This window comes from Poecile atricapillus, chromosome 7 (assembly GCF_030490865.1).
Source record: "Poecile atricapillus isolate bPoeAtr1 chromosome 7, bPoeAtr1.hap1, whole genome shotgun sequence".
In the NCBI taxonomy this organism is placed as follows: domain Eukaryota; kingdom Metazoa; phylum Chordata; class Aves; order Passeriformes; family Paridae; genus Poecile; species Poecile atricapillus.
The window spans coordinates 23,228,952-23,254,644 of NC_081255.1; the positions used below are offsets into that span (position 1 = coordinate 23,228,952).

The 25,693-nt window shown below is 55.0% G+C and overlaps 1 long non-coding RNA gene across 2 annotated transcripts; it reads left to right on the forward strand.

The window, feature by feature from the left end:
- The first annotated feature begins 11,175 nt into the window (after positions 1–11,175).
- LOC131581109 (uncharacterized) lies at positions 11,176–25,138 on the forward strand. 2 transcript variants are annotated; one of them, XR_009278015.1, is made up of 3 exons: positions 11,176–11,313; positions 24,122–24,726; positions 24,917–25,138. It is a non-coding gene; the product is annotated as an uncharacterized LOC131581109 (long non-coding RNA). The 2 variants fall into 2 exon arrangements; XR_009278016.1 differs by having other exon boundaries at positions 24,122–24,221.
- Positions 25,139–25,693: the final 555 nt, after the last annotated feature.

The following is a 25,693-nucleotide window of genomic DNA, read 5'->3' on the forward strand; positions in this document are numbered from 1 at the left end:
GTGTTCAGTTTGTTCCTGGCGGCTCCTACTCCGTGCCGGGGGAGTCCTGCATGGTCCGACTCCTCTGTCACTGCTGCAGCAGCCTTCTGCAGCCCCATGCAACTGCGAGCCCCAGAAATTCCCTGTGCTTTGGGATCCCAGCCTGGGCAGAGGCCAGCAGGTTTTTGGTGGGGGGTGAGGGCAATGAAGCTACCCACTATGGAGTCTCAACTCAATTAAAACTATTGATTAATCAATTAGAAGAGGCTTGACTCAATTTCTCAGTAATAATCCAAACTGTCAATTGCAGGGAGTGGCATCCGTGTTCTCAGGATGCAAAGGGGCCAAGAGATGAAAAGCCTCTCCACAGGATCCAGCACCAACCCAGCCCCGCCTCCCCACCTGTGTTCCCAAGACCAGCGTGTCCCCATGACAGCTGTGCCCTGAGCCCCATCAGCCCTGCTGGGGTGTCCCTGCCAGCTCCCCAGTGTTGGGGCAGGCTTTGCTGAGTGATGTGACCTGGCTGGCTGCATGTGCATCCCCAGCTCTCCTCCTTACCCAGCACCCATGTCCCCGGGGCACAGACTGCTCTCTGCCGGCAGCTGCCGTGCCAGGGGAGCGCTGCACCTTATACACATCCTGTGGCCTCACAGGACATGAACCTCTGTGGTGCACAGGGCTTGTCATCCTCTTCAGTCTTTTCCAGGAGGCACCTGAGTGCAGGTGGGCGGATGGCAGAGCTACACAGTCATTGGAATCCCTAGAAGGAGAGCTGGCACCTGCCTGGCCTGGGGCTGCAGCCTCACTGGGTCCTTGCACCTCAGAAGGGCATTCACTGAGGCCATGCATCACCCCAGAAGTCCTGGTTGCATCTCCAGCTGGAGCACAGGCCCCTGGCAGGGTCAAAGCCCAGGAGTCAGTGTGTGGGAGCAGGAAAGCTTTGCTGGGTGGGGGTGTCAGTGAATAAACACAGAAATGAGCCCCAGCATGTGGGTGACCTGAGCCACCAGATGGGAATCACAGAGCCCTCATGTAAACCTGCCCTGCAATGGCAGGCAAAGCTGAGGGCTCTGTGCTGAAGCATTAATAGCATCTTTATGTCTCTGGTAATATATTGCATTGATTTTCTCATGTTATAACTGCGGTTCCTGCATTGCAGGCCAGTGTTTTGTCACTTTACCTTGACAGGACGCAGAGGATTTACTCCCTGCCGTGGCACACACAGCTCTGGAGCCATGTCTCACGCTGGTGCTGGGGCCCGTGCTCAGCAGCCTCTGTGTGAGGAGCTGGCACAATGAGCATGGGGTCAGATGGGCCCTGTATCCCCAAGGAAGATGAGGAGGGGCCAAGTGGGGTGCTGGAGAGGGAGAGTAGCTCTGAACTAGGCATCTCTGCTGCTGCCCAGGAGGTTTATTAGCCTGAAGAAAATGTAGCTCCTGCACATTTTATTGTTGAGCTGACATTTCATCGTGGACCCAGCTCTGGCCTCTGTGATGGCTGGGACGGGGAGGTGGCAGTGCCTTGGGGTGCCTGACAGTGCCAACAGTACAAGACAAGCCAGGCCCCCACCCTGAGCCCACTGAAGTGGGGACACCAGTCCTCCCAGTATCCCATAAATCTCTCGTCTCATTTTTCTGCAGGGAAGGTTTTATCTTTCTGCTTTATGAAACATGTTTTAATTTAAATTGACATTTCTGTATTTTAACTGCTTGTCCCAGGCTCCCAGGTGGCTCAGCTGGCACCCCAGGGGCCATGGGGGATGAGGTGCTGTGGGCTGAGATGGCTGGATGGCACCATCCCACTGACACTTGTTACCCTACCCCTCTGGACACCCCCAGATCTGCCCCATTCCCCCCCTGCACCCTGTGACTGTATGAAAGAATCCAGGGCTCAGGCTGGGAGGAGGCATCCCAGGCATCCTTTCCACCCCAAAGCTTTCTTCTCTTCTCTAAAACACCCCAATATTTTGCAGCCGTGTTTGGATTTTGGCTTTTATAGTGACTAAATTCTAGCCTCTTTATGTGTAGAAAAGGGCTGGGAAAAATAATCCACATATGACCCAGCATCTTGCGGAGGCAGCTGCAGGAGTTTTGCTTGTATTAAATATCATGATTTTTCACCAAAGACAGTCTTCCTTAAACCTACGCTCTCAGGATGCAAAGGGGCCAAGAGATGAAAAGCCTCTCCACAGGATCCAGCACCAACCCAGCCCCGCCTCCCCACCTGTGTTCCCAAGACCAGCGTGTCCCCATGACAGCTGTGCCCTGAGCCCCATCAGCCCTGCTGGGGTGTCCCTGCCAGCTCCCCAGTGTTGGGGCAGGCTTTGCTGAGTGATGTGACCTGGCTGGCTGCATGTGCATCCCCAGCTCTCCTCCTTACCCAGAATCCCACCTGAATTTCTTGGACCTCCTTGTTTCCGTGGCCATAGGCACCAGTGGTGGTTTGACTCAAGGACCTGGCACCAAAGAAAGGTGGCAGTCTCCAGCTGGGGACTCCTTGGTGGGATTGTCACTCTGTCAAGTCCTCCTCTGCTTACCCTGGTCAGTGCATACTGTACAGAGTTAATTCATTAATTAGCGTCTTTCTGCTGCTGAGCCACCTGTTTTCTGCCATTGAAGTCTGCTGTGCCCTTCAGCCCCCTTTGCTGCTCAGTCCATTTCCACCTCCTAAAATGAATAAGCCACCTTCTGCTGCTAATGATGGAGTGCAGCAGGACTGTGCCACAGCTGGGACTTGCCCTGGTCCTGTGGAGTCCTCCCCTCCTGGACCCCCTTTCTCCTCCACCTCTTCCTCTTCTTCATCTTTGCCACCTTCTATTTCTTCTTCCTCCTCTGCTCCTTACCCTCCATCCCTCCACCCCCTCCATATTTCATCTTCTCCATTCCCCTGTCCCCATATCCTCCCTGTCCTTCTGTCCCCTCCATTTTTCTGGTTACAGGCACTGCACAGCACATGGGAGATGCAGGGAAAGATGGCAGTCTCTCCCAAAGCTGTGACAAAGATTCCTGCAGGATGCCTTAATGAGCATGTTGTCCAGTTCAGGCTTCATTTTCTTGCAGCCTCCAAAAGCACATGGATATAGGAAAACCTATATACCAAGTTATGGGAAACAAAACCCTAACCTTTGTCAGCTTATGGCTATTCTTCATCAAAAAGGATTGAACTGGGTGCAAACATGATATAAATCCCAGCAGACCCAAGTTAAGGTCTGAGCACCCCAGCATCCCTGCAGCTCCCAGTAAGAGTGGGCTCTCTGTCAGCTGGCCAGGATTTTCTTGTTATTCCAAGATTTCATAGGAAATTAATGAGGAGGCCAAATTCTCCTCCAGCTCTTGGAAGAGGCCAGGGCGGGCGGTGCCTGGGCCCGCTGAGCTGGCAGATGTTGTTTAACATTCCCGGCAGTAATTAATAGATGGTTTCATCACTCTTGTACAATTCAAGCATGTCGTCCTGCTTCTCTACAAATACAGAGCAGAAATATTTGTTAAACGTGGCTGGTGTTTTCGCCTCATCATTAGTGCTCGAGCGGCTCCAGCCACACCAGGATTTATCGCTGTGCCAAAATTTCTTTTTGCCTCATGATGCTGCCACCGTCCCTCCCTCCACTGCTGGCCCCTCCTGTCAAGAGGCTCTCTTTATCACTTTTCCTCTGATTGATGTCCTGCTGGTTGCACCCTCTCCTTTACATCATGATTATGGATTCCTCCCTTTTCCATTCATTACATAGCAGGAGGCCAAACCGTCTCCCTGACCAGGGGCACCCTGTGGAATTCAACCCAGAAAGGGCCTGCAGGGATCATTTCCACTACCCAGCACCCATGGTGGGATGCAGGGAAAGGGCTCCCCTGGGGGTGCTTCATGTCCAAGTGGGCTGGTGAGGCCACCCCAAGCAATGACATATGCAGGGACACAGCCTGGGTTGGGCTGGGCATGGTGACATCAAGCTGTGGCTTGGGAGCAGGGTAGAGCTGCCTTTAGGGAGGTGGCAGCCCATTAGTCAGCATTGCTGGCACCTCAGGGAATCACTGCAGATACAAATTAATCGGAACCTCCCAGCTCATCATTAGTTATTAATAGTATGTAATAATTATTAGCTATTAGCTATTAATAAGAGCCTGTCAGCTTGCCAATAGTTCATTCACAAACAAAAGCAAGCGGATCCCCCCAGGAGTGCCCTGGCATTGGCGTGGCACAGTGTCAGTCCCCATGCCCAAAGTGGGGAACACAGTGAGGACACAGTGAACAGGCACTCAGCAGGGCTCCAGTGATAAGCTGATAAGGGAAAGCAGCGCTCAGGAAAGGAAGGGGTGCTCTCACTGCATGCCTGGCTGAGCCGAGGCTGACCAGGGTCTGAGTTCAGCCCTTCCCTGCCTGGAGGTGCAGGGATCCTATATAGCCCAGCACCTCCAGGGCACAGCCAGCCCCTGGCTCTCACCCCCTCCCACAGGGGCTCAGTGATCAGCCCCAGCAACGCCGGCCCCAGCACACTCAGCCCCGTCCCCGACGCCGTGGGGCGCAGGAGCCGGTCCTTGTGGCCCCCCTCCCCAGCACAGCCTGCTGCAGCCCGGTCACCATGTTAAGCCATCTCTTAATTAATCAGGCTGATTGTAATGTGTTTTTAGGGCATTAAAATTCAATTGTGGAATTCTCCGCTGGCTAGGCTCGCAATGAATACAGAAGTTTGCCTAATTAGAGCTGACACGCAGCCGGCGGGCGAACCAGACAAACAGTCCCGCCAGGGCTGCCCACCTCGGGCCCCTCGCCTGGCCCCAACACCCCCATCCCTGCCTCTGTGGGGACCAGCGCCGACCACCCTCGCCGTGGGCACCCAGCCCCTGCCCTGGAAAACCGGGTCAGCGCTGCCTGACCCTGGAATCTTTGGGGACAGCCTCATGTGCGCCTGTGCCAAACCCCTGTCCGGGCACCAGGCAAGAGCAGAAGAGATGTTTCCTTATCGGCAGCATCAGGTCTTCATTGTCATTACTACAGCAATTATCATCTCATTTGGAGTCTTTAGCTGCCATAATCTGTCTCTTGCACTGATTTATTCCGCAGGTCTCTTCCCCAGACGTGCAGGAGGAAGAGTCATCAATAAGGAGTCAACGAGATCCGTCTCCCGGGAAAGCCTCTTCCCATCCGGAGCTGAGCAGAGGTGCCCTGCGGCTGGACCAGAGCAGAGCAGGGCTCTCCACACGCAGCACGTGGCCGGGGCCGAACCGAAACCTGTCACTTCCCAGAGCCATTGTGGAGCCGTTTCCTCCAAACCCGATGCGAGTTGATTATTTCAGGCACCTGGCACCAGCACACACAGGGCTGAGCTGACCGTGGACGCACAGGTGGGCTGGGAAGCACAGGAAGGTGGTCGCTCTTCAGGGATGGACAGTCACCAGGGGACCACGGCGTGTGGTCGCCAGAGCTCTCTGGGCCAGGTTATCGCTCCTGCCTGGCTCTGGCATGGCTGTGCCAGCAAAGAGAGCCCTGCTCCCCCTTCCTGCTCCTCTGCCCACCCCTCCATCCCTGCCAGGAGGGAGCCGTGCAGGGCAAGCGGGGCTGTGCTGTGGGGCTCTAAGCTGGTGCATCCCTTGGGAAGGGCCCTGCAGTGACAGGCGATGCAGTGGGAGCCATCTGCTCACACTGGCTGGCCCCACTGCCCAGCTCTCCCTGGGCATCACTCTGGGGCAGGAGAGGGATCTGCTGACTACTGTGAGCAGCTGCCCAGCTCTCTCCATACACAGGGGACCCAGGCACAGAGGCTGGTAGCAGCAGTCACCCCAGCTGAGCACACGGAGCAGGAGAGATGCTGTGTCTCCATAGCCCATGGTGCCCATCCCTGTGCCCATCTGCAATCCTTTGTTTGTAGCAGGGTGCCTGAGGCAAGTGTGGTGTCAGCAGGACAAGGGGAAGTGACCGGGTTTGGGCTCAGGTAGGAAGTTGCTGCCCGAGTCCCCACAGCACAGCTGAGCCTGGCAGTGGGGCACAGTGAATGGGGCAGGCAGGGTGGCAGTGATACCATCATTCCTTACAGCTCCATCCCCAGTTCAATGACTCAGCTCCCATCCCATCGTTGCACCCACCACAGCTCAACCTGCCTAATGGAATCCACTTACATGCAAAAATCCCCAGAAAAAAGTGGTAATTAATGAAGTCCCTTTCATTACCATTATGCAAATGCGATTAATTTCAGCTGTTATGAATATGCAAATATTACAATTATGCTCTAATTGCCAGTGTGTGTAAGGGAGTGGGCAGAATATCAAGTCTCAGACCAGGGCCCAGGAGCTTTGGGGTGCAGAGGCACTCCAGGATGCTTCAGGCAGGAGGGGGAAGCCCAGCTAGAGGGGCTCTACCTGCTCCTGTGGGCTCAGCAAAAGTATGTGTGAGGGCACAGGCAGCAGGGACATACATCAGCCACCACCTGCCTGTGTCATGGATCCTGCATGGACTCCTTCTACCCATCCCCCAGTTCTCCAGGAGAGGCTCCGCAGCTCCACACTGCATCATGACTCCTAACCCCTCTGCCAGGTAAGCCTGTCCCCAGCAACACTGTCCCTCCACTTCCACTCCTGTTCAGACTCACATGCTGGTCACTGGGCTGCAGGGAGGAGAAGGCAGAGGAGGAGGAAGGCTACCAGGCACCGTGGTGCTACAGGACTGGAGGCAAATGGCAGCGGGAGGCAGAGACGTGTCCTGACCCTGCTCCTCGCTGCTGAGGCGGTGCTGGCCCCATGCCCACACACAGTGCCACTTCTTTCAGCAAGCCCCAGCTGTGTGGCACTGGTCCTGCTGCAATCTCAGGGTGGAGCCACTGTCACCCTTGCGACAAGGGGACCCTGTCCTCTGTGCCAGCTGGGCCCTCCAGCCCCTCACTCACCACTGAGTTGGGGGTTTGACATGTCCTGGGATGCTTTGGGGGCAATCAGCACATGACAGGTGCTCTGTCAGGGCTGCAGCAGGCAGGGCTGTGGCGATTTCCTGCAGGGGGTCACGGAGCGCTCTGTTTGGGACTATAGGGATGCCCGCATGGGTCTCTCTCCCGCGGAAGGCAGGCAGCAGTCGGGGGCCGGGCCGTGCAGCCGGCAGCCAGCAGGCTGTGCTCCTGCTCCCCACAGCGCTCCAAGTCACGCAGGGAAAGGCCGGAGCAGGGAAACAGAAAGCACCACCGCCTCCCGCCCCAGCGCTCGGCCTGTCCCGGCCTGGGCAGCCCCGAGCCGGTCCCAGATGTGCCTGCAGCTGGAAAAAGCAGCTTTTCCGAGGCAGAGCAGCCCACATTGCTCCAGCGCCTCCCAGGCCGGTCCTGCCATCCCTGTCCGGGCAAGGGCCCATCCCAGCCCTCACAAGGGCCCCGGACTCACGGAGTGCAGGAGCGGGCCCTGCCCGGCCCGCATGAGGCCTGCGGGCCGTGCTCCCTGCAGGGCCTTTCTTGTGCTACAGAGGAGGGGTGTGCTGGCTCGGGACACCTTCTGTCCCAAAGGCTTTCATTCTGTCACCCCAGCCCCCCACTGCAGCCTCTGGTCTCCTGTCCCCACTGGTGCCACCCAGGGAAGGTTGCAGAGGAATGGGGCTATAAGGACCCTAGCGCCTGCTGCCCACAGCCCCAGCAAGACCATCTCCACAGCCCAGCGAGGCTGAGGCTCTGAGGCTGGGGAGCCTTTTCTTCACCCCTCACCACGAGTCTCTTTTCCGCAGTGGCAGGGACTGGTTGGAATACACATTTTCCCCCCCGTGCCTCCAATGTGGGGATGAAGCAAGACTCCGCCATTACTCAGGCTAGTTTGAGCACCATGTGCCTTACTGGAGGACCTCTCATACACAGGAAGGAGAAACCAAGCAAGGCAGCAGGTAGCAGAGTGCCCAGTGGCTGGCAGGGACCGGAGGCCCCCATGCCTGCACCCAGCAGCACAGCCTGGGCTTGTCCCCAGCCCCACATCCCCAAATCCCTCTGGCCTCTTACCATGGGGGTCAGCTAGAAAGAGAAGGAGGAGGAGATTGAGAGGCTCCTCAGAGCTGCCTCTTGGTTTCCAAGGTGATGAGACATAATGGCTGTTCATCCTGGCAGGGTCATCCCTCTGCACTGGAGCTCTGGAAGAAGGGGCTGGGGATCAGCTGCAGCCTCCAGCCCTGGCATTCCAGCTCCCCACCCTATTGGGACGTGCTGATCACCCACAACCTTGTCCCTGCCGGGGTCAGCTCTGCTCCATGCAGGTCAGCACTGGCCAGGCGCTGCTCAGGGGCACAGTTTACTTCACACAAGCTGTTCCCTGTCAGTCGCCATCAGTGGCAGGGAGGGAGCAGGATGTTTGATTCCCCCACACAGCTGCCACCGTGTCCCGCAGGTGCTGGTAGGGCGCCAGAGCTGGGGTGACTCTCAAGGGTTTCAAATCAAGCGTGGGCTACCCATGAGTGCTGTCACCACTATATCCAGGGGTCTTCTAGTGATTCGCAGCAGGTGCTTGGTGTTCTTTTCCCTGGGGTATGACAAAGGCACAGTAACGGCCCTGCTCCCTGTGGTGCCCCTTGTGTTTTCCCAACTAATTGAATTCAGAGAAATTTCTTCCCAGCAGTGCCAATCGATGAACCCCATGTTATCAGCCCCTGCCACCACCCCACCCCCCACACCCCCCCGGCCCTTGGGATGGATACGGGCAAAGGGAAAAATTGAATTTGCAGCCATTTTCATTGGGATTTAATTGGGCAGTCTCACCTCGTTGCCTTAATCCCGGGCGCTGACATGCGCAGCAGAGACGGCAGCTCCCCTTATTTATCACTTTTCAAATATTTGCCTCTTTGCAGTTGTGGGAAATCGATGCTCCTGCCTGTGGCATGCCGGGAGCGACCTGGCCGGGCGGCCGGGCGACTGGGGATCCATCAGCCACTGCCATCGCTATCGACAGGGCGATTGGGGTTTAAGAGGCACTTTGATAGCAGAACCGGCACACATTAAGTGCTCGTCATCAGGGGATGATCATGACTTATTACTGCTAATTCTCCCCGCGCAGCGGCAGGGCTGCAGGGCTCTTCCTCGCTAATCGCTGCCCGGCTCCGTGCGCGGCGCCGGCGGGAGGTCCCTGCGCGCTCCCGGGGGACAGGGTGCTGGGCCACCCCCTGCTCCCGCTTCGGCCCGCCGTGCCTTTGGCCCCAGGGCGCTGGAGGGCTGGGCGTTTTCTCTGCCCCTCACCACGTATCCAGCCTGAGGGAGGTTGAGTCCGTGCCAAGCTCCTGCCCGCCCGGATGGAATGGTGGAGGAATGGCAAAGCTCTGTGCCGGCACGGCCACGGGTGCCTGTGGAGGGGATAGATGCTCACGCGGTCCCCCCTCACCTCTCGCTGTGCATTCCCAGGCTCCGGTGATGGCTGCATTTCCTCCGTCGTGCACCGTTGCTCCCCTCAAGCCATCAGCATCCTGGTCATTGAGGGTGTCAGCTGGACAGGAGACAGGACCAGCATCTGTGAGAATGACAGCACTGCCAAGGAATCCTGTACAGCTGATGTGTAGCCCAGGGATGGGGGACAGCTGGGCTGTATGGTGTTTACATTTCCTGCAGTCTGAAGTGGGGGGGAAACTCTTCCTGAGCTCATTCCAGGTAACCCTCAGTGCTCCTGGTCACTGTCATGATAGCTTGGCTCTGGCCCCAAGTTCACCTCTCTGGCTGCCTCCTCCCCGGGCTGCTCCAGGATCCCTGTGAAAACCTGGGCAGCCTCCAGGTCCCTGCTGGAGCTACTGTGGGGCAGGCACATGGGCTCTTGCTGTGGAGCCAGCCAGATTAGTGTCATCCAGCCCTGTCACTTGGAAGGTGTCCAGTAATGAGCAGCCAGAGAGAGAGGGATCCTCAGTGGCAGCAAGCAGACTCTGCTGTCACCATGCAGTGCCTCTGGCACACCAAGGCTACAAGCTCCGTGCTGGGACAGGGACTGTGAAGGCACTTCCCAAAAGACCCGTGCAAGGGATGGGAGCAGCAGGTGGTCCTGTCCTGTCCCCTCTGGATGGGGAATGGGGTCCCAGCCTCCCTACTGCAGCACTGACACAGGTGGGGGATGCTCCTGAGTTGCACAGAGGTCCCCCAGCCATGGTGCAGAGGATAAAGTTCTTGGCATCTGGATGCCAAAGCCTTGATGGCATGGGGTGGGCACATCCTGAAGGAAGGGCATGTGGAATTGGGAATGGCTCCATGCCTGGCTGCTGCAATCTTGATGGAATCTATCCATCCATCCATCCATCCATCCATCCATCCATCCATCCATCCATCCGTCCATCCATCCACTCCTCCCTCCCTTTCTTCTAAACTTGGCTCTTTTTCTTCAGCCTGGCTTGAGCTCCTGTCCTGGACTGTCCATCTTGGGGTCACACTGGGGCTGGCTGCTCTGGTGGTGTTGACACTGCTTCTAATTTCCAGCTCAAATTCTTCCCTGGCCAGTTCAAACCCATCATTTCTATGCCAGTGCTGTGCTGCAGCCTGGCAGTGCTGTGCCCTCCTGCATGCTCATCCTCATGTGCTCAGAGAGAGAGAACGTATGCCCTCCAAGTCCTGGAGGTCTCCATAGGGACACCCTCAGGTGGGCAGATGGATGCTTGCAGAGGGCCTGAGCCTAGTTCCCCTCCACATCTCCTTGTCCTGTGCCCTTGTCCTGTGTCCCGAGGTTGTGCCCTGCTGCCTGCCCTGGCAGTTTGAGGTGTACCCTGTTCCCAAAGCCACCCCTGGTGTGACAGGCTTCACCATGTGCGCTCATTGCAGTGGGGGTTCACTGCCCCCAGCCCCAAAAGGGGCCTTTAACTAGAGACACAATGAAATAATGGGGTCAAACCAGGCCCATGGGACTGGTGACATGCTGCTGACTGCTGGCTCACATGGCCTCAGTGCCACTGCCACCAGTGACTCCAGCAGGGTTCCCCAGGGCTGTGCTGCTCGTCCAGGCGTGAGGAGCAGGTATCATCACAGGATGCTCCAGAAAAGGCACAGGGGCCAGCTTCCCTCCCTGCCATTGCCACGTAGGACCCCCTTTCTGGAGATGAAAGATTCAGCAGGGGCTGAGCTGGGGTCTGGGGCTTTGGAGGATATGAATTTGTTTCCCTGTTAAGAGCTGGGTTTGGCTTTTTTAGCAGCCTGTTTATGGGAACAGAACCGCCCCAGTGTGAATTATTCATGGCCCCTCACAAGCTCATTCTCAAAATATCAATTTCTCCCAGTCATGTCAAGCAGCACTTAAGCCTAAAAGCCTTGTTAAAATGAACCACTGGCCCAGTGAGCCGGGGAGGAGATGGAAGCAACCAGGAGCAGAGCTCTGCAGGGGGATCCTGCCCTTGGCCTCTGCACCCACCTCACAGGTCCTGGAGCCGCAGGTGAGAAATTGCAGGAGAGGACCTGGCGTGGGGGGGGAGGGTTGGCATGGGGATGGCAGGCATCATCTCGGAAGGGAGCAAGGAAGGTGATTACAGTGCCTGGGGACACTCCCAGGCTCTCTTCTGGACAAACTGCTCTTCTCAGGCAGAGGGGATATGCAGATCTACCTGCTCGGGGCATCACAGCAAGCATTTATGGAGCCACACGAGGAATTAATCAGGTGGAGGAACAGGGACAGTGCAGGCATTAGCAGAGGGAGCTGCTGCAGCACAAACCAAGACAGCTGTGGCCGCAGGTGCCACAGTGATGCTCTCCTTCTGCAGGGCTGCAGCTGGGACACTGGGACCCCCAGGCATTTGCACAGAGCCCTGCTCAGCAAGTCCTCCTCCCTGGCTGAGGACCACCAATGCCAAACCCTCTGCTCTCCTGCTGGCACAGGGATGAGGGCAGGGCAGGCTGAGGGCATCTCCAGCTGGGCAGGGCAACCCCAAGTGGCAGCAGGGACCTTGCAGGCAACAGCTGGGCCAGAGCAGCACTGTTGGTAATTACTAATTAAAATACAGATGCTCCCCAAACTGCAACTTTTAGTTTCTCTAGCAACTGCTAAATCGAAAGCAATGAGGCAGGGAAACACCAAGTGATGCTGCAGGTGCCACCGTGCCAGTGCTGGTGTCAGTGTAGGCAGCGGATGCTGGTCCTGCCCTTGCACACATCAGCCACACCCCACAGCCTCCTGTGGCATTTCCAGCCTCCCTGCTGGGGACAGAATTGGTGGGTGCCCCAAGCTGGATGGGGCTGAGCCCACAGGGGCCAGCAGGCAGCATCCTGCCCTCCCCCTGCTTCACACAATGCAGCTCCCTGCAGCCCATGGGCAGGAGGTGCTCATCCCCCAGCAAGGCTGGATTTATTCCTTGTCACCTCCTCCAAGCCCAGCACCTGCTGCAGGTTTCCTCAGCCCCGCTAGCCCCCAGCAGGCCTGTGCATCTTGTCCTTGACCTGCGTTCACTGTGGTGTCAGGTGAATGGAGAGCCCATGGCTAGACTGGGTGTCCCAAAGCAGGAATGAGGGCTGGTTTTCCACAGAGTCAACTGCTCACAGGAAGGCAAAAAACCCTAAACAAATAGAAAACTCAGAGGTTAATGTGCCCTGCCTACAAAGTTGTGTTGAAATGTGTTTTGGGATGGAAGACACCCCATTTCTTCTTAAAATGATACCCATGCACATCACCTCATGTTGCAGCTTGCTCTGCTGTGCTTTTCCTGGCACCTCAGCCTGTGACGCTGCAGCAAACCATCTTCTTCCTCACTATCATTTCTCAAATCTTCAGCACACCGGGGAAGTTTTTGCAATCTCACATTACCTGTTGCTGCAAACAGTAAATTGTTTTAGTCCCCAGGGCTTCTCCTTGGCATAGCCTTTCTCTGATGTTTCCCCATTAACAAGACCAGGTGGGGAATCTGTCCATGGGCAGGTTTTTAATCCATCTACTGTGTCCTCTTAAGTCCTCATAAAACAAGTTTTTAATCAAAATGTCACGTGGCAATAAGTGAAATGCTGAAGAGAAATCCATGGTACTTTGCTGGTGGAGCTGTCTGTGCCTGCCATGCTCTGCTCCTGCCCAGAGGGAGTGGGTCTGTTGTACAAAGCTGATGGGGGACATATAGTGGGTTCCCTCCTGGCTCTTTGACATGACCCCAGCTGAACCCTCTACTGTTTCACTGAGTTCAGCATCTCTCCACTTGGTCTTTGCTTTTTGCACCATCCCTTTTTCTTTGCCATCCTTGTCCAGGGGAAAGCAGCTCTGCCTCCAGCACGGGCTTTGGGCTGTACTCCATGTTTTGGGCATGGCTCTATTTTTCCTTCTTTTCTCTAAATTAATGTCTGGAGGACTCATCAGCAAGACCCCTCTGCAATGGGGTGATCTACCTGCACCCACAGACCTGCCCCTGCTGCACCTGCAGTCACCTGCAGTTCCTGCCACATTCCCTCCTGCTGCAGGGCTGTGTGTCACCTGCCCATTGGCATAATCAGCACCAAAGTGAGTGCCGGAGGGGCTGCACAGGTGCCCTGGGTGGGAGGATGTCAGCATGTGACAGTGTGATAATTTCCATGGCAACGGTGTATGACAGCACAAGCACCGTTCGCTGCTCCTCAGTGCCGGTGCCTGGAGCTCGGGTGGCCCGGCAGTGCGCTCTCCTGGGGGGAGCAGCACAGCATGGCCACCTTCTGCTGATGGTGGGGTGCAAAGGGCTGCCATGAGCCTCAGATCCACCTGAGCAAACCCACGGCTGGTCCCTGACCACCTCTGTAAACGTGGGGCAGAGCTGTGCCCACAGCTGGCTCAGAGGGGGCACGTGGAAGCGAGGGATCCCCTTGCCCAGGGCCTTGCTCTGCAGTGAGGGCAGAAGCCACTTGGGAGTACGACAATGAAGTGGGTGCCACAGCTCTGCCCCAGCATGAGCTCCTGTCCCTGGCAGGCACAGGCTGAGGCAGCACCCCTGTGTGCCCTGCACCCTTTCCTAAGGGCAGACACAGCACAGCACCCTGCTCCAAGCAGAGCCAGGAGGAGCCAGCTCTAAGCCCTGGTCCATGGGGCAGCTCCCACTCCCTCTGCTCTGCAATTCTGCAGCCCACACTATGCCCAGGTTGAGCATCCAGGGCCCATCCACAGGCTGGAGCTGAGCGTGGCGGGGGCTTCATGGCCAGCCGGGAACATGACAGGTAAGGAGGGACAGAGGGCAGGTGACCAGCACGTGAGTGCTCAGCCTTGCTCCCGTCCCCAGCATGCCTGTTGCTCAGAGAGACCTGCCAGGGAGAATGGAGTGGGCACTTAATCTCCCCCTGTAAGTTTAATTAATGGGCTGCAGCACTCATTCTGTGCTGCCTTAATTGGTACAAGCTGCAAACGCTGTGGAGCCTGGAAAAAAACATTTGGAAATGAAAAATATATTAAGCAGGAAACAGATCAATGGTTCTTAATGAAGCTGATTCAGGGGCTGCTTGTCGTCGAGGGGCCAGGACCTGGGAGACCCAGCTGCTGCCCAGGCTCCATGGCCCAGGCACCTGCCCTCCTTAGTGAAATGAGCAGCCCTCGGGACCGGAGCATCAGCCCTGCTCCTGTTCTGCAGGAGAGTCATCTGGGGCTGTACCTGCTCTGTGGGGGAGGCTGGGGGGCTCTTCCCCAGCATTTTTGAGGGCAGCTTGAAATCTTGCAACAGCTGGAAAAGCAAGCCCTGCTCAGCTGGAGAGGCACCCCAGGCACAGCTGAGAAACTACCTCTGCACATCTTCAGCCCCTGGAACAGCTGTAAAGATCACCCAGGGTACAGCTGGAAGGGTGATCTCAGCGCATCTGGCTCTTGTGGGGCTGCCCCAAGAGCACATCCAGTCCCAAGAGCCCAGACTGGGGCTGCTGAGGGCTGTGGGCAGAGCTGGCCATGCTTCACTGTGGTGGTTTAATGGGAATTTCTCCCTTTTTATGGGGCAGGGGCATGGCTGGGCTGATCTCTGTGAGGGGCCAGGGGTGCAGAGCTTTGCTGAGGGCTGTAATTACCTCAGCTGTGCACAGAACATTAGCTGTGCTTCCCAGATATTTACACAGGGGAAAACAAAGTCATAACTCACCAAATAAATAATCTCCCAGGCACGGCAGTCAGGGAGCAGGTGCCCCCTTGCACTCACGAAGCTGACCCAGCACAGAGCATCCTCCACCATCCCTTGGGGGCTGGCAGGACCCCTCAGGGCACACACTGAGAGGCAGAGAGGGTGTCCAGTGAGCTGAGGGGTGTCATGGGCGCTGGGATGCAGAAGTGCAATCCTCCCCACTGAGGGCAGAGGGGTGAGACATCAGGGACTGGCTGTAGACAGCCACATATCCCAGCTCTGGTGCAGATCAGCATAGATCCTGGATGCTCCAAAGCCACGGGGCCAGGGGAGCCCTGCAGGTATCCCACATGCCAATGTACACCCCAAAAGCACCCATTGCCCAGAGTCCAGGCCCATGAGACCTGTAAATCTCCCTGAGCCCTGCGTGGGAGCAGAATGCCACATGGGAAATGGAGAACTCGGCACTGGCCCGTTTCACACAATACATTTCATTTAATATTTGGCATTTCACTTCATTTACTTGACAGCCAGCTAACAAATTAGCACGGCATGGTATCAATAGCTCCAGACTGTGTGGATTAAAATCTGTTTAACCAATAGATCCAAAGAATAAAACACTAAACGAGAGCAGTGTGGCTGCAAGGGCTGGGACTCTGCTGGGGCTTCAGCACAGCTGGGAGAAGAGCAAACTGTGTTCTGACATGCAAGGGGGATCAGCTACCAGGTCACCAAGTGGGAGGACCCTGTGGTCCTCCCAGTGCTGGCAGGAGCAATGATGACCCCAGCATAGCTTGATCCAGCTGTGAGCAGGGAGTTCATCGCAGGGGATGAGCAGCCCCTCCCTGCCCCTTGGCTGCCCGGAGCGTTTGGCAATAGGCAGGGGTCTGCAGGGACCACTTTGGTTTCCTGATGCTAAATCCCAGCCCCACTAATGTGATTGCTAACAGCATGTGGCCCCTAATAGGGAAAGTACCCTGCAGCCTGCCTGCCTGCCTGGTACAAATTGCAAATCTTGTTACGGGTTGTGTCCAGATTTTTAACGTGATAATCGCTGCCCTGCTCAATTATGCCTCTGGCTCGATGTCCTGACGGTCCCCAAGAAAGGGTTAAGCAGCTGCTCTCTGTTGTGCTCAGGGGGCAGTGATGGGGAGGACAGGGGCTGTTTATGGGAACCCCATCATGGTACCCCAGGGTCCCCAGAGCTGCCCTTTGGTGGCAGTAGCCCCATAGGGTTCCCAGTGATTCCTGGCTGGGCAATGCTGCCTATGGTGCCTCACATGTGGCCCCTGCCTCGTGCATCTGGTTCCTGGTGCTAATCCCAGGGCTGGGCAGCAGCAGATGAAGCCCAGTTCTGCATTAGTTTCTCTCTCACCAGCCTCAGGCATGGCCATGCTGCTCCCAGTCAGCCACAGGCAGGCTGTTCCTCACAGTGTCTAGTTATAAAAAGAGAGAAAAAAAATGGATAAATAATTTAAAACATTAAATCCTTTGTACCTCTTTAATGTTTTGCACTTTCAAGGCTGATGTGCCCATTAATTAATGAATGACATCAAATGGACTCTCGCCTCGCATCTCTCCTGGTCTTGCTGTCCCTGCTGTCCCCAACCCTTCCCAGGTCCCCTGACATGTCACCAACAACCTCTTCGCAGCCTGGGGCTCTGTGGTGGAAGCCCTGGCCTGGACAGATAACCCACTGCAGTACTGGGGTGCTCACAAGCTTCCCAAGGCACCCCCTGTCCTGTCCCTTGCTGCTCCTGTTGTCACTAGGATTCCCGGTGGGCGCGGTAGCGGAGGGATGGTGAGACTGTCACATCTCGGCTGACATTACATATTCGTTACTCAGTATCTTTTTCAAGCTTTTGAGCGTGTTACAGAATTGAGACCACGTAAGTACAGGGATCATTTTCCTTCTCCCACCTCCAAAACTCAGTCACCCTGCAACAGGGTGTAATAGCTGTTTAGCAACATGCAGGGATGTTACTCAGCAGGGGGAGAAGGATCCCACGTCCCTGAAAGGTGATGGATGCGATGCGTAAGTGTAAATTACTTGATCGAGTATTTAACTGCAAAAGTGGTGAGCTGGGGCATGGGGGTCGTGCTCAGCCCCCACTGTGGGTACATGCTGCTCTCAGCTCTGCTGCTCCTCCCCAGCCCTCCTTCCTCGGGAGCCACCTCTGCTCCTAAGGGATGCTCAGCTTGTCACCATCCAGCCCTGCTCCTGGTGTCACAGCCTGCACGGGGTGCTGGGTGTCCCTGGCCCGTGGCAGGCAGGGCAGCAGGAACAGGCAGGGTGTGTGCCCGCTGCCTGCAGTGCCACAGGAGAAGTGGGGTTTAGTCCAAACAAAGAGGTGTTTTCAGAAGGCTGAAATTAATAACACAAACCCTAATTTAAAATTATATTAGGCTATCAATTACTCCCCAAGCATCCAAGAGCTCCGCTGCCAGCTTCAAATTGCCAGCTGTGATAAATGGTTTTATTGGAATTTCATAAGGTCTGAATTATTTGCAGACTGGAAATTTTCATAGATTAATTAAAATTTTGTAACAAGCTGAAGTGGTTTGTGGCAATCCCCCTCATGACTGGCCTAGGGCAGGGTTGGGACTCTCATTTCCCCAGATTGTCCCCAGGGACCACCATGGCAGGGATGGCCTTGCTGGTGCCATGGGAGCATTACAAGGAAAAATCCCGTGTGTTTGGCAAATTGGAAGAGACAATTATCAAAACTTGAATGGCTGGATAATTGCAATGTGTTTGGCTTGAGCCAGGACTATCCAGCCTCATTTCTTGTATTAGTGTTCTTCTAATACTTCAGTAAAGAGTGAGTAGAGGGAAAACCACTCAACAGTTTATTCAGATTTTCAAAAAGCTTTTTGACAAGATCCAGCACAGGAGGTTACTATAGAAATTAAGTTGTCGTGGAGCGAGAGGCAAAGTATTGCCATGGATCAAAGGCTCACCAAGAGAGAGAAAACAGAAGAGGAATAAACGGGCAGTTGTCATCCCAGCACCGGGCAGCCGCGGGGGCTTGAAGGCTCTGCCATGGCCCTGTGTCACTTAACATATCTGTGGGGTGTCTGGGGAGAAGCAGCAGCACTTTGAGAGACACGATGGGGAAGCTCTAGGAGGGTTTGAGGCTGTTGCACGTGGGAGGTGCGGTGTGGGCAGGCAGGTCACAGCAGCGCTGCTGGGCCGAGCTGCAGCCCTCGCTGCCTTCCCTGCCCAGCCATGCTGGTGCTTGGGGCACAGCAGCAGCAGCATCCAGCTCCTGGGCTGCTGACAGGACACAGTCCCAGGGCTGGTAATTTCCTGAGGATATGGTCAAGGGTCAGTTTAAAGAGCAGGCAGGCTGGCAGTGCCATGTCTTGTCCCTGGAATCACCCTCTGCCCTGGCAGTGTCCAGCAGGGAGAGGCTGGGCACCCAGAGCTGCTGCCATGGATCAGAGCCCCCAGGCTCAGGGCACACCTCTGTCTGTGATGGGGACACACCTAGGGATGAGCCCCAGCTCCTCTACAGGACCCTTTTGCACGTGTGGCTCCCAGATGAGAGGAGCAAAGGGAGATTTACACCCTGACAGGCAAAGCCAAGCCACACAGGCAAGAACATGATGGGTGACTGAGTCACATACACCCCCAGATGAGGTGTCCAAAGAGGTGCATACACAGGGGGAGAGGTCAGGTGTGCTCTGGGGGTGCCTAGCCCTCCCACCCCATGCAGACAGAAGTTCAATAGGGCTTGGGCACAGGGCTGCCCCCTCCCACCTCCCGTTCCCGCAGGCAGCCCTGGCAACCGAAGACCGTGTAGGGTAAGCACTGGCGCCGAGCTCCAGCTTCTCCCCCGCCGAGGAGAACCTGTTCAGCAGGAAAGGGGCCCCACAGTGTCTATGTGCAGATAAGGGAGGGAATGTAAACACCCTCCCAGCTCGGGCATCCCAGCTATCTGAAGTAGCAAATGCCTCCAGAGCAAATTCCTCCCGCTCTGCCTCCTGCATCAACTGTGGGGGCCTCAAGATCTGCAGGGACAAGTCCCCCTATTGCTGTCCTGCAGCTCCCCATTTTCATTCACTCCACACACGTGTTTTTCCCTTTCACCTCTATCTGACACTTCCCTGGCTCCCTGGGAGCTTTCTGGACCACCCCACACCGTCACCCCATCTCTGGGAGGATGAAGGGTGGTGGTGCCCCCCCCCCACCCCCCCCCCCCCGTTCTGGCAGCCTCAGCCTCCTGCTCAGACCGGTTTTGCCAGATGAAATATCTCTGCCATGCGACCCTGCCAGCAGTCAAAGAACATTTCTCACTGATTTCAGCATTTCTCACCAATTTTGGCAGCTGGGGAACAACCATGGCTGAGGAAACAGATGCCTTGGAAGAGGCTTGGGGTGTTTCAGGGCACCCCAGTATGGGGCACTCAGTGTTGCTGCCTGGTGCTTTGGCTGATATTAGACAATAAAACCCTCCTCCTCTCTTCTGATATTAGTAAATGCAGCTGCTGTTTGCTCCCTTCCTGCATTTTGTGGGCTGGAGCAGCCCTGTTTTGACCCTGGGGGATGCTGCAGGGTGTTGGGATGAGCCACTGGTGCCCAGTGCTTCCTTTCTCACCTGTCTGTGGGCTCGGTGTCCCTCCTGTCCCCCTCAGCATCAGCTGCAGCTGCTCAGGCTGCTGCCTTGTGATCGTGAGCAGGGGCCGGTGCTCGGCAGGGGCGGATGCAGGCAGGGACGATGGCAGCAGGCTGCAAACCGGCAGCACTGGGAGAAGCAAAATGCACCCGGGGACAGGCGTGGCAGAGCCCCCGGCAAGCAGAGAGGAGAGGGCACTTGAAGGGATGCGGGGCCACAGAAGCCAGGACTGCTCGAGCTCACATCACAGCATCCCAGAATGCTGCATCTGCAGTGAGAGACTCCCAGAGAACCTGTTGATATGGCAACCTTGCACGGGAGAGAGCCCGTCCTGCTCGCCTCTGCATCCCCTCCCGGTCCCCTCCGCACCTGGCACACCCCGGAGCCCTGCAGTCTCCCCAACCAGCCTGGTCCCTGGGGCCACACCTGGGCCACAGAACTCATAGTTGAGGGTGTGAAATACAGTCAGATGAAACAAAATGCTGCACACGGTGGAAAAATCATCCCAGCATTCTCAGACAATTCAGGGTTTTCAATTGCCTTTTGGGTAGGAGACCCCGATGTCCCTGGGGGCTCCTCTCTGCAGTGCCAGTGATGCTCACAAAAACCTACGAGGAGAGGGATGGATGGATACTGGAAATAGAACAGAAACCACTTCAAAAAGGGGCGCAGCAGAGCCATGGGATGAGCAGTGCAGCTGTTGGCTACCCTGGCTCAGTCAGGGACTGAGCACCATCCAGGTGGGGTGACAAGCTGTGAGGTTTGGTTGAGAAGAAATTCAGTAGCCTGGAAGTCCTCAATATTCACCGTGTCTCTCAAAACAAGGAGACTCCCCAAATTAGTTGGCTTGGCATTATTAAAATCGAGGAGATACTTTCTCCTGACACAGATTTAAACAGTAGACTCATGGGTCTGGTGGGTGCAGAAGGGGATCAGTCCCCACCTCCCCTGTGTTGGCCCTTTTTCTGTGTGTGGCAGCACTGGCAGTGCTCACTGGCATCACCCAGCCCCATTTGGCTGCTTTCCCTTCCACACTCTTCCACATATCCTGGACCCAGTTACAGGTCAGCCCTTTTCCCAGGGCTACCTATGTGATATGGGCACTGTGGGGCAGAGCCTCTTCCATTCCCCCACTTGTCTTTGGAAAGGTGAGAGTTCCTGACTCAGTGAAATGTCACTGGAAAATCTCCCCTGGCCCCCTCTGCCAGTCTTTGGGGGTTCTGGGGAGGCACAAGCATCCCCACAGCACCCACCACTAGCATTTGGGAACATTCACAGGGTGTCAAAGAAGTAGGTGACAAACATTGCTGACCACATCAGACATGAATTTTTCATCTGCCATCACTGATGCGGGAGGGGTCTGGGGGCTTAGGTGCAGGGGGACAGCCCGGTGGCACCACCAGCTCTCAGGTCGGCCATTGGAAAAGGTGGGAGTCACTGGTGGCCATGGATTCTTTTTCTTTAAAATCAAATGGTGCTTAAAATTAAATCTCTTTGCTGGTGACTGAAATTTGATGGATGAAAGCATTTCTCCACATTTCCAAGTGATTTTTAGGAGGCAGCTCTGCCATTGGCCTCCTTACCCTCACCATGTGTCAGCCTCAAACATGGTGCTGGCCAAGCTGCCTTCAGGGATGCACAGGGTACCCTCACTGTGACCCCTGGGAACGGTGAGCACAGACAGCAAGGAAAGAATTGCTATGAGATGTAATTAAGCCAGACAAGGAGCAATTCCTCACTGCAGAGCTGCGGTGGGCTGCTTTAGAATGTGATTCAGATGCACTTCAAGAGCTGCTGAGCCTTTAATCCCACCTGCTAATCCCCTACCTGAACCTTTACCTTCATTTTCCAGGGACTTTGGTGCCTTATCGCAGCAGGGTGGTCTCTTCAGAGGGACCCCCTGAAGGCTGGTGCCTCCAGCAATCCTTTTTGTTAGAGCCATAGCCGGTATTGCCACCATTGCAGATGTTTCTCTCTGGCATGGGGGACAGGGCTGTGTGCCCAAGTCCCAGCATAGCCCCAGCGTCTGCAGCGATGCTTGAGCTGCGGCCAGAGGCTTTCCCTCCCCATGGACTTGTTTCCTGCCTCCCCATGACCTGCTGTGCCCAGTGTTATACCCAGCCCCAGACCTGTTCTGGCAGCTGGAGAGCAGTCAAGGAGCCACACTCATGGATGCATCCCCCAGGTGTGGCTCTGCAAAGCCAGTGCATTGGTGCTGATCCAGCACATCATAGCCCCAGCACAGGGACTGCTGGCCCGTGCCAGGAGGCTTCTCCTAGCTGAAAAAACAAATTTGGATGAAATGTAGGATGGCTCCTTGCCAAAAACCCCAGCAGAAAGGTTGGTTGGTGGGGCCCAGCTTGGTTTGGCCTTGACCAAGGCACTGGGGGCCACAGAGAACGTGGCTCCTCAAGAGCCATCCCAGGGGTGAAGCTGTGACCCTGCACAGCGCCTGGAGGCAGGACGTGGGGTGAGGCTTGCAGGCAGCAGGGTCCTGGCACAGCCCTCGGGAGGGGATGGCACCGCAGGGGTGACCTTCAGGAGCCCTGGCAGGATCAGCTGGCAGCCCTGCTGTGGGAGGCAGAGTGAGGAGGCCACTGGGAGTGTCAGATGTCTGCGATGCCATTACACACCGGACGCCTGTCTCCTCACCTGGTTAATTATTAACCGAGGAGTCTGTGCTGCTGCTCAGGGGGACTCAGCCAGCCCAGCCCGGCACCCCCGCTCCGTGCAGCGACCGCTGCCAGAAGTCATCCTCCAAGCCAAGCACAGCCTTTCCTGCAGCAGCCCCCACTGACTGTGACATAGCAGCAAGGCAGCCCTTGGAGCAGGGAATCCCACATCCCACAGAATTGCTGTGCCACCAGCCAGGGACAACACACGTTCACAATAACGCCTCTCTTTTCTCCCCTGCAGACTTGTGCCTTTTTTCTCTTCTTCTCTCCTCCTGGCTTTGCCATATGCAATAAGGAGTAAATAAAGAACACTGATGAAAAGAAAAAAAAACAAAACAAAAAAGAAAAGATCAAGGGAATCCTTTCCCTGCGATCTCGCTCACACCAGCCCCGGGGCTGTGGTGTTCCCTGAATGTGTGGTTTACAGGGCTGAGGGACTGCCTGCTCTAAGCCCTTGATACTGCAGCCAGGAGGAACCAGAGAGAGCCAGGAAAGCACCATCAAGCCCAGCTGGTGTGACAGCATGGGGATGCCACTCCAGGCCAGATGGGAGCTAGAGGAGAGGGGTAACTTGAAGAGGCACAAGAGGTGACTTCCACTCTAAGACACACATCCAAAGCACTCTTGGCATGTTTATTTTCCTCTAACAAGTCTCATACAAGCCCCAGTTTGGCTTTCAGCTGCTGTTTGAGTGGCTGGTGGGAAAAGAATAAAAGATTTCTGAATTTCAATAAAAGCCCCCTTATCTCATCCCTCTCCATCAAGGCTGCTTCACATTCTCTGCCTTCCAGGCTCAGTGATTTACATGGTAATGGCCTCTTCAGCCCAGGGTCAGATGGGGAATTTCACTGGAGCCAGACTGCCGGCTTGGCCTTGAGGCAGAGGGCAAGGGCCGGGGGTCTGCCCCAGCACCCTGCCAGCAGCAAGGGTCAGCAGGGAACCAGGCTGGTGAATGCAGGGGAAGGCACGGGAAGAGCCCTGGCCGTGGGCTGCGGGGAGCCCCAAGGCTCTCCGGGGTGTGTGAGGCGTGTTGATGGCACCAGGCTCCTGGCGGGACCGCTGGAGCTTGGCTCCGAGCACTGCTTCTTCCTTGCCCGTGCCAGATGGTGGCTGGTGCAGAAAGGCAGAAATGTTTAGTAGATATTTCTGTTCTGTATTTGGAATGAAGCAGGAGGATATATTCATCTCCAGATGATACTGTGGATGGAATATAAATCCTGCCATCTGTAACAATGGGGGATGTGAGGCATGATCTCCTCGAATTCAGCATTTGCAGATCATCCAGACAGCTGATGCTCAAGAGTCTAGAAGGAACTAGCTCAAGTCAGTGCCACAGCTTAACAGATCTTAGAAAAATGGTCAAATTCCAAAAGACTAGAGAAACATCAGCGTAGTTCCAGTGTAGAAAAATTTAAAGGCACAGCCCAGAGACCTGCACATGAACTGGTTGGCTCGTGTCTTTTTGTGGGGTCTTTTTTTGAGCAGCCTTATAGGTATGATTGATAAAGACAAGTGCACTATTATAGCAAACTGGACTTCCTCAAGGCATTTTGCCTATTACTACATGACATTTGGAATGCAAAAATCCACACTACAGAAGGAATTATCAGAGCACGAACTAGGTGGACTAAAATCCACCTCAGATCTCACCATGTGGTGGCTGCTGGGGGGACTTGGGAAGATGGAGGTGTCCTCAGTGAGATCTCTTGCGGGAACCTGTTTCTTGTTGCAACAATGTGTATGTTTTTATCCAATGGTCAGCCAGACCTTAAAAAAGCTGTGACGGTGAAGTCTGCAGGTGATGCAGTGGCTGGTTGGAGGTTAATAACAAGCAGGCCATGTTGCTGCTCTAGTATCTTCTAAACTGCCTGGTAAAATGGCCATAATCCAACTAAATGCATTTTAATACAGGTGCATGCAAGCGAAGGCAACTGGAAACAAAGACTGCAGCCTTTATCTCCAGGATGGGCTTGGAAAGCTGTGACAGAAGGCAGCTCAGGAATGATTTCAGGTAACTGACTCCACATGAGCTCTCATTCAACAGCATGCTGAAAGCATCCAACATCTTCCTTGAATATATAACAAGAGAATATCAAACAAAGGCAGGGGAGCATCTCGACTCTTCACATTACTGTTGAAATGATTACTGTGGATGTTATTGGCAACTTGGATGTCTAGAATTAAAAAGGTCACCAAAGTTCAGGAAAGGAAAGCCATAGACACTATCCAGGCATCAGAAAACAAGCTGTGGTACAAGAGTGGAATGGCATAAACTGCTCAATTTGCTGGAAAGAAGACTGAGGGGTGCTCCAGCCTCAGTGAGAAATGTTCCTGACAGTTCAGCAGTCTCCACCTCAGAGAGGAGCAGCAAGATCTGAAGGCTGAAGCAGCAGTTAGAAAAATTCAGTGTGGAAAGGAAAAACAAGATGCTAGCAGGAGGGCGGGAGATGTTGGATCAGCTACCCAGAAGGCAGCAGTTTTACCTATTTTACAACCAATTCCTGTATGTGAGACAGGTAAATCCAGATTCTGGGGAGGCTCCATAGCCTTGTTGTGCACAAGCCCTTCTGTACCCAGGGGTGCTTCAGCTGTCCCAGGGACACCAGGACCGCCTGTGCTGGCCTCCACATCATCATGGCCTATGTGCCACAGGGGCAGGAGGTGGCTCAGGACTGATTTTGTTTCCTTCTCTCCCTTCTTTCTCAGGATGTTGAGTACAGCTCAGCAGGGCTGGGCAGCTCTCAGGAATCGGGGTTGGATGCCCTGTGGAGGCATCACCCTGTGCTAAGCTGAGTCTTGAGCCCAGAGCAGCACACTTTGTGAGTGCCCCTAGCCAAGCGCCTCTGCAAGGATCCTGCACCTCTCTGAAGTGTCTCATTTGGGGAAAAAATTGCTGTGGAAATAAAGCAATGTCTCTTCCTTAGTGATTTTGGGTTGGATTTTTTTTTTTTTTTTTTTAAATTATGAAATGATATCTATTTCTTTGAAATAAAAAGTTTTGAAGTTTGGTGTGTTATTTTATTTCCCTTGCCTCTTCTCCCATCTCTTTCCCGTTAGTTGTTCCTGCTCTGGAGTGGAGCAGAAGGATAGTGGGTGGGGACTGCCTTATGACTTTTCCCTTTCTAGCTGGAACAGGACCAAACTTCTTCAACTTTGGAAAAGTGACAAAAGAGAAACAAAAAAAAGAAGCACTAATTCTGGTGATCTGAAATGGCAGAATAAGAAAAACGGGTTTGGGGTGGGTTGGGTTTTTTACCTAAAGAGGAAAATGAGAGCGGGTAAAGTGAAATATGTAAACCCACAGGTGGAGAGAAAGTGACACAAATGAAGGAGGGTGCACAGAGGTGTCAGATTTTGAAAACAGAAACAAATTAAGGGAAAGATTTCACTGGAACCAAGTGAAACAGAAATAAGATTTTTCATTAAGTTGCTTTTCCATTTTTCTCTCTTTGGGCAACAGCTAGAGCCCTGTCAGGGGCACAG